Below are 8,293 nucleotides of genomic sequence, written 5' to 3'. Positions count from 1 at the left end.
ATTCCAAGATAATAATGACTCTGCATTAAAAAAAAAACCCCTGACAACCCACACCATACAGTTGGGCAGGACTGCCAAATCCCATTACAAATTCAATCCTATTAAAACGTTCCCAGGTTTAAGCCCGCTTTGGAGTTTTTTCATAGGAGGGCATGACCCCTCCAGAAACCCTCCATGTGTGGTCAAGGAGCCCTGGGATAATTGTAAACTGCACGGATTCCTATTAATCTAGGCACAGTCAGATTTTAGCGCTTGTAAAATCAGCACCTGAACAAGGACAACAGTTAAAGCCATCAATAGTCTTTTAATGAGGCAGATCAAAAACAAATGAAAACAGCAGGACATTGGGATTTGCCAAGGAAGGAAGAGAAGGCAGAAGGCTTTCTCTTGATTCCTTGCTCAAAAAAGTAGATGGAATTAGTCCGTGTCCAATGTGTCCGTGTCTCTGACCCCCTGGATTCCCTGGAAAAAATATAATAAAGATCCATTCTAGAAATTTCCTTCGCTGCATGGTTCAGACACCTCTCCCTTCCTCTTCCTTCCTCTCTCTTCCCCTTTCCTCTCCATTTTATTGGGACCAAAACGCACCCACACGCACACACTTGCACATACATGTCCAACACGTGTAAAAGGCAGCAATAACCGACGATTGCTGGAGTTCACATGCGGCCAGTGCGACGATCACTTTCAGTCTGTCCATTGAGAAAGCTCATCGTTTATCTGCATCCTTGCAGGAACTCTGGGCAGCTTTTGAAATCTCTCCCCCCCCCCCCCCCCCAGATGTTGCATGTCCACGAGGAAAAGAAACATCCTGGTTCGGAATTCCGTGTTTTCAAGGCGGAGGAGAAGACAGCGTTGTTCTTGGGTATCCCGGGCGCATGTGCATCAGTATGACAATGGTTGCTGGGCAACCATAGGGATCCATCTCAGTAGAGTGGGGAGGGGAGGATGGGATGGTTATATGGGGGTTCGGGAAGCGGGAAGAGTGGCACAGCGGAAAGCTACACTCACCTTGTCTCACCCTTCCAAGCTCGGATTCGCCGGTCATTCTCCTCAGTGCTGGGGGAAACTCGCGATCTGGATTAAAGATAAAAGGATAGATAAGTGGAGATCTGTTTCTTTTCTCCTAGGCTGCAAGACGGTTTCTAAAGTCAGAGGAAATCGGGCACGTGTATTAATCCTTGTGATATTGCTCCAGGATCATCCACACCCCAAATGACCCCAGGGAAGGTCTTAGGTGATTTCCCTAAAGAAGTGGTGAACTCTAACATTTAACCTCCCTAAGCACGTTTCTCACGAGCAAAGTCCCCCTCTATTTTCACTTTATGGGGCTTGGATCCATTCCCTGTGAAATACTTTTATTTTCATGTCACCATCGTTTGTACTAGATTTGTACCATCATAGGTATTAGATTTCTCCTCTCCCGCAGAGGGTGAGGAGAGAGTTTTGCTACTTACACGGAGCAGAGAGATTGTTTAGCAAAGTCCGATGAGCGCAGCATCATTCTTTCAAAGATAAAACACTTTCTACTTCTCGCCTTCCCATGAAACCCTGAAAGCTGACAGCAGTCTCCTATTCCAGTTCTAGAAATTTCCTCACCTTTCCTACCATTCTCAAAGGACAGAAGCAGAAAGAAGTGTTCTAGCCCCAAGCATCCTGACAGCAGAGACCAGTTTATGCTAAAAAAGGAATCACTCAATCCAACAATCATATTTATTGAGTGCTTACTGTCTGCAGAGCACTGTACTGAGCACCGCAGTCTTCCCTAGGAGTTGTAGGGGAAAGTCCCTCTCGCATCTGCTGATATCTGCTTTGGGAAGAAGTAGGCGCTCAATAAATACGACTGAATGAATTCTATACGAAAGAATGAAGCGCTCAATATTCATATCCTCATTTATCAGCAGTGTTGCTTAGTGGACAGAGCAGATGCCTGAAGCAGCATGGTTTCGCGGATAGAAAATGGGCCTGAGAGTCAGAAAGCCCTGAGTTCTAATACTGTGACCTTGGGTAAGCCACTTCACTTCTCTGGGCCTCAGTTCTTTCATCTGTAAAATGGAGATTAAGACTGTGAGTCTCACATGGGACAGGGACCGTGTCCAACCTGATTAACTTGCATCTATATCCCAGCATTTAAAACAGTGCTTGGCACATAATAAGCACTTAACCAACACCGTAGAAAAAAAGTACACAAACAAAAATCCTTCATGACTGCATATCACCAAATTAAGGCAGTGACATCATTTGGATAGTATTCTTCTACCGGTCACGTAACAAACATTTTAGTTAAATTTGCTCGGAGGAACTGTAAAAAATTAAAGATCCAAGATAAAAACGTGCCCCTGTGCTTCAGATCTGACCAATTCCATTATGTGCACTATTGAAGTATAAAACCTTTCTCCTTGATCAAAATGCTGATGAGGATCTATATTTCTTTGCATCCTTTTTCTTCCTGCGGAAAAGACCAACGGGAAGGCCAAATGAAAGCGTAAAACCAATGGCCAAAAGGCAACTTTGCCCATTTTTTAAATAGGTCAGAGTAAGATCTGTTGTTCTTATTACAAAAGTTATGTTAAGCATCTCAATTGGGGAAGGGATGCATTTACAAAATTATTTTTATTTTTAATCGATTCTTGGGGGCTCGTTCTTAAGGTGGTGAATGAAAATATCACGATGGACTGGGCTAAAGAAGCATTGTTTTCATAACTCTGGCTACTGCTTTAGAGAGTAGTTTTGGTGATCACTTGCCCTTTAATATGACTCTCCAAACAATGAGATGAGAGCTGTGGGGAGGGAGGGAATTACCTCATCTGTAAAATGGGAATTAAGACTCTGAACCCCACGTGGGACAACTTGATTACCTTGTATCTATCTTTCTGCCTAGAACAATGCTTGGCACATAGTGAACACTTAACAAATTCCGTAATAATAATTATTAATATTTGCTAAGCACTGGGGTGGATACAAGAAAATCGGGTGGGACATATTCTCTACCCCACATGGGGCTCACAGTCTTAATCCCCATTTCAAGATGAGGGAACTGAGGCACAGAGAGGAGAAGCGACTTTGCCCAAGGTCACACAGCAGACAGGTGGCGGAGCCAGGATTAGAACCCTTATCCTTCTGTCTCCCAAGCCCATGTTCTATCCATTAGGCCACACTGCTTCTCTATATCCACGAAGGACTTTAGTACAGTCCTTAGGGCTTAGTACATAATAAGTGCTCGATGACCCCCCCTCCCAGTCCCACAGCACTTGGGTACGTATCTGTAATTAATTAATTAATCAATTTATATTAATGTCTGTCTTCCCCTCTAGACTGGAAGCCTGTTGAGGGCTGGGAATGTGACTGTTCTATTGTCACATTGAACTATCCCAAGCACTTACTACAGCGCTCTGCACACGGCACTCAGTAAATATGATTGAATGAATAAATAGCGCTAAGCGATTGATTGAAAGGAATTCCCATTCCTGTCATTAAAAAACTGAGAATGGGAATTCAGCCTCACCTGCCTAAGATCTGACCATGAAGGACCCTGTCTTTTCAATTCTTGGAGTTGATTAACTGGCTAAATATTCCCAGCCACTGATGGCAAAATATTAACTTCAAGGTCCCCACCCCCGAACTTAAGTTTGGCAACGGGGCAAGCTGCGAAACAAGCCCAAAGCAGGTTTATAGCATAATATGGAAGATGATTCAACAATACCTCGGCTTACGCCAAACCGAGGCAGTAGTCATTAAATCAGCAGATCGGTGTCAGGTTCGGAAACGGCAGCCTGGTCTCAAAGATGCCATCCTACCAACCTCCCGCGTTGCACTGAAAGACAATTTCTGTGGTCCAGTGATACGTAACACTAGCTGAAGCTTAGCCTGCGAGACATTAATCTCAACATTCATGTGAAATGCCACCGTGGTTCGAGAAAAATCAAGCCGTGAGACCCGCGTGCTAAGGCAAATGGATTGTGAAAACCCACTCGAAACAACCCGGTTCGTCGTTTCGTAAAGAGGGAAGGCAGAACCTTAGGCCGTCAGTTTTGAAGTTTTCAACGGAGACGTAAAGAGACCATTTTAAAAATTAATCATATCTTAGTCGGGTCATTCGTGGGCCCCCAATTCTTCCCAGTTGTGCTGGGAGCTCTGTGTGTGTGAGGTTGTGTGGGCGTGCCTAGCCACCCAACCATGGGCTGTCTCAAAAGATTAAGTGCCCCTATTTTGAACTGGAGGCTGCATACCATAATTTTTAGATAACCCGCTTCCTTCTTAGTGAAAACAGAAATAAAAATATATTGCGCACACTTCATTGCGGGAGCCTTTGACCTCAGCTGCCCGTCTGGCTGAGATGGAGATGAATGCTTTGTGTCCCTTCTCTTTTAATTGCTCATAAATTGCTATCCCGTGAAACGCACAACTAGCCTTGTCCTCATTTCCGTTCGGGTTGAAGGTCACCCCCACAGTAATACAATTAAGGAGGGTCTTTGCGTGTGGCCCGGGTAGAAAGGGGCGGAGGAAGAGCGAAGCGGAGACAAACGGAAAGCGTCTTCCCTTGGACAAAACTAGGGGAGTTTTGCCTTTGGAATCCGATCCTGGCTTCGCCCCCTGTCTGCTGTGTGAACTTGGGCAAGTCACTTCTCTGTGCCTCAGTGACCTCATCTGTAAAATGGAGGTTTAGACTCTGAGTCTCAGATAGGACGGGACTGTGTCCAGCCTGATTACCTGCTCTCCCTTCTACTTAGACCGTGAGCCCTGTGTGGGACCACAGAAACAGGACAATAATGTTGGTATTTGTTAAGCGCTTACTATGTGCAGAGCACTGTTCTAAGCGCTGGGGGAGACACAAGGGAATCAGGTTGTCCCACGTGGGGCTCACAGTCTTAATCCCCCTTTGACAGATGAGGTAACTGAGGCACAGAGAAGTGAAGTGACTTGCCCACAGTCACACGGCCGACAAGTGGCGGAGCCGGGATTCGAACCCATGACCTCTGACTCCGAAGCCCGTGCTCTTTCCACTGAGCCACGCGAACCCGAGGTCTTCTGATTCCCAGGTCTGTGTCCTTTCCATTAGGCAACACAACTTCCCTGTCCCACATGGATCTCAGGCATAGTCCTTGTCCCACATGGACCTCACAGTCTAAAGGTAAGGAAGAATCACCCCTTAGTCCCCATCTTACAGATGAGGAAACTGAGGCACAGAGAAGTAAAGTGACTTGTCCCAGGTCACCTACTAGGCAAATGGCAAAATTGCGACGAGAACCTTGATTAGAAAATTGATTAGACTGTGCGCCCGTCAAAGGGCAGGGACCGTCTCTATCTGTTACCGATTTGTACATTCCAAGCGCTTAGTACAGTGCTCTGCACATAGTAAGCGCTCAATAAATACTCTTGAATGAAATACTATTGAATGAACCTAGGTCTTCTGACTCCTAGACTAATGTCCTTTGAACTAGGCAACACTTGTCTCCTTTCTTTGCATGCCTCAAAGTCCTCTAGATTGTAAATTCAGTGTGGGCAGGGAATGTGTTTGCTTATTGTTATACTCCCGCAAGCGCTTAGTACAGTGCTTTTCATACAGTAAGTGCTCAATAAATACAATTAAATGAATGAAATAAATATGATTAAATGAAAGGAAGATCATCATAACAACAGAGAATCAGTGAGGCCTAGTGGAAAGAGCTCAGGCCTGGGAGTCCGAAGGACCCGTGTTCTAATCCGGCTCCTCTGCTTGTCTGCTGTATGACCTTGGGCAAATCACTTCCCCTCTCTGTTCCTCAGTTACCTCATTTGTAAAATGGGCTGAAGACTGTCGGACAGGGACCGTGTCCAACCTGATTACCTTCTATCTACCACAGGGCTTAGAACAGTACCCGGCACATAGTAAGCACTTAACAAATCGATCCATCAGTCTTATTGATTGCTTAGTATGACTGATTGCTTAGTACTTATTGAATGCTTAGTATGGGCAGAGCATTGTGCTGAGCACTTGGAAGTGTAAATTGCAACAGAATTAGCAAATATCATAAAAAAAACCCAGCCATGTGTTACTGTGCTTCCTGGAAGTAGGTCCCTGCTAGTCTCAGGATGTAGGACGGGGACTACTTAGTTCAGAAAGTTCCGGGAGGTCTGAAGAGCAGAAAAATGTTAGATTCGTGATGAGTGAGTTCAGCTGGAATCTAGAACACTGGCCCCTAGGATGGAGTGAAAACCTCAGTCTCTCCATCTGACTGCCCTGGCTACCAGAATTAAGGCCTCTTAGAAGGAAACAAGGACATATGAAAAGGAGAATTGGATTATTTCAAACCAAACCAAATTTCAAATCAAAAGTTCATGTCATCAGTTAATAAAATACAAAATGGGGATTTTATTCAGTCCGCTGCCCAGTGTTTCTCCAACAGTGGAATGGAAAAAAAAATCTAAATTGTGTTTAAAAATATTCTGAAAATACCTGACATTAATTAAGCAGTACACTTTCCATGACATTTCGATTGCTAAGAAATAGCTCAGGGTAATGCTTAAAAGCACTTTAAATAGCCAGTTTTCTATCTGTCTTTCCACTTGAACTTTTTTCTCTCTTTCCCGGGAAAGAGTTGGGTGCTATTTGCTGATTGCTGATGACATGAGTTTTCTTGTTTACCACTCAAGGGCAGGAAAATGGTTGCACCCCACCAGGACACCCAGTGCTTAACTCTACCCCCCGTTCAAAACCTTATTGAAGGCACATCTCCTCCAAGAGGCCTTCCCAGACTAGCCCTCGCCCCTTTCCTCTTCTCCCACTCATGACTTGCTCCCTCTGTTCTTCTCCTCTCCCAGCCCCAGAGCACTTACCTACATATCTGTCATTTATTTATTTGCACTGATGTCTGTCACTCCCTTCTAGACGGTAAGCTCGTGGGCAAAGCACGCGTCCGTTTATTGTTGTATCGTACTTTCCCAAGCACCTAGTTTAGTGCTCCGCGCACAGTAAGTGCTCAATAAATACAATTGAATGAATGAAGTATGTACAGCACTGAGATCATATAAACTTGCAATTTCTTGACCAACTTACAAACACGCTCCTGTATTAGAGATGACTTTTCCTGTCAGCCCAAATCAGCAACGGTGCCTCTTTGGCACCAGCTGAACTAGATCAGTTCTTGTTCCCCTTCTCTTCTCCACCTATACTCACTCTCTTGGTGAATTCATTCGCTCCCGCGACTTCAACTATCATCTCTACCTGGATGATACTCAAATCTGTATCTCCTCCTCGGTTCTCTTTCCCTCCCTCCAGGCTCACATCTCCTGCCTTCAGAACATCTCCACCTAGTCGTCGTCCCGCTACCTACAACTCAACATGTTCAAGACTGAGCTTCTTATCTTCCCTCCCAAACCCTGTCCTCTCTGACTTTCCCGTCACTGTGGACGGCACGACCATCCTTCACGTCTCACAAGCCCGCAACCTTGGGGTCATCCTTGACTCCGCTCTTTCATTCACCCCACATACCCAAACCGTCACCAAAGCCCACTGGTCTCACCTTCACAGCGTCGCCAAGAACTGCCCTCTCCTCTACGTCCAAACCACTCAAACACTCATCGTATCCCGAGTGGAAGACTGCATCAGCCTCCTTTCTGACCACCCAACCTCCTGTCTCTCCCCACTTCAGTCCATACTTCACTCTGCTGCCCGGGTTATCTTTCTACGGAAACGTTCTGTGCGTGTCACCCCTCTCCTCAGAAATCTCCAGTGATTTCCTATCAACCTCGGTATCAAGCAAAAACTCGCCTCTATTAGCTTCGAAGCTCTTCATCACCTTGCCCCCCTCCCACCTCACCTCCCTCCTCAACTTCTCCATCCCAGCCTGCACACTCCGCTTCTCTGGCACTAACCTTCTCACTGGGCCTCGTTCTCGCCTGTCCTGCTGCAGGACCCCCCGGCCCACGTCCTACCTCTGGCCTGGCATGCCCTCCCTCCTCATATCTGCCAAACAATCACACTTCCCCCCTTCAAAGACCCCTGAAGGCGCACCTCCTCCAAGAAGCCTTCCCAGACTAAGCCTCCTTTTTCCTCAGTTCCCTCTCCCCTCCTCTTCACCCCAACACACTCCCTTGGCTCTACCCCCCTCCCCGTCCCACAACACTTGTGTATCTATGTACAAAACTATAATTCTATTTATATTAATACCTCTTTACTTGCTTTGATGTGCATATATCTTTAATTCCATTTATTTATATTGATGCGATTGATGCCTGTTTACTTGTTTTGATGTCCGTCTCCCCTCTTCTAGACTGTAAGCCTGGTATGGGCAGGGATTGTCTCTCTCTATTA

At 45.7% G+C, this 8,293-nt stretch overlaps 1 long non-coding RNA gene across 1 annotated transcript; it reads right to left on the bottom strand.

Moving 5' to 3' along the window:
- Positions 1-284: 284 nt before the first annotated feature.
- Positions 285-842, bottom strand: LOC114805729. Its single transcript, XR_003753757.2, has 2 exons — positions 613-842; positions 285-462 (listed from the first exon to the last, which is right to left on the bottom strand). It is a non-coding gene; the product is annotated as an uncharacterized LOC114805729 (long non-coding RNA).
- Between the last annotated feature and the right edge of the window lie 7,451 nt (positions 843-8,293).

Source organism: Ornithorhynchus anatinus, chromosome 19 (genome assembly GCF_004115215.2).
Source record: "Ornithorhynchus anatinus isolate Pmale09 chromosome 19, mOrnAna1.pri.v4, whole genome shotgun sequence".
Lineage (NCBI taxonomy): Eukaryota > Metazoa > Chordata > Mammalia > Monotremata > Ornithorhynchidae > Ornithorhynchus > Ornithorhynchus anatinus.
This window is presented reverse-complemented; position numbering and strand designations above follow the sequence as displayed.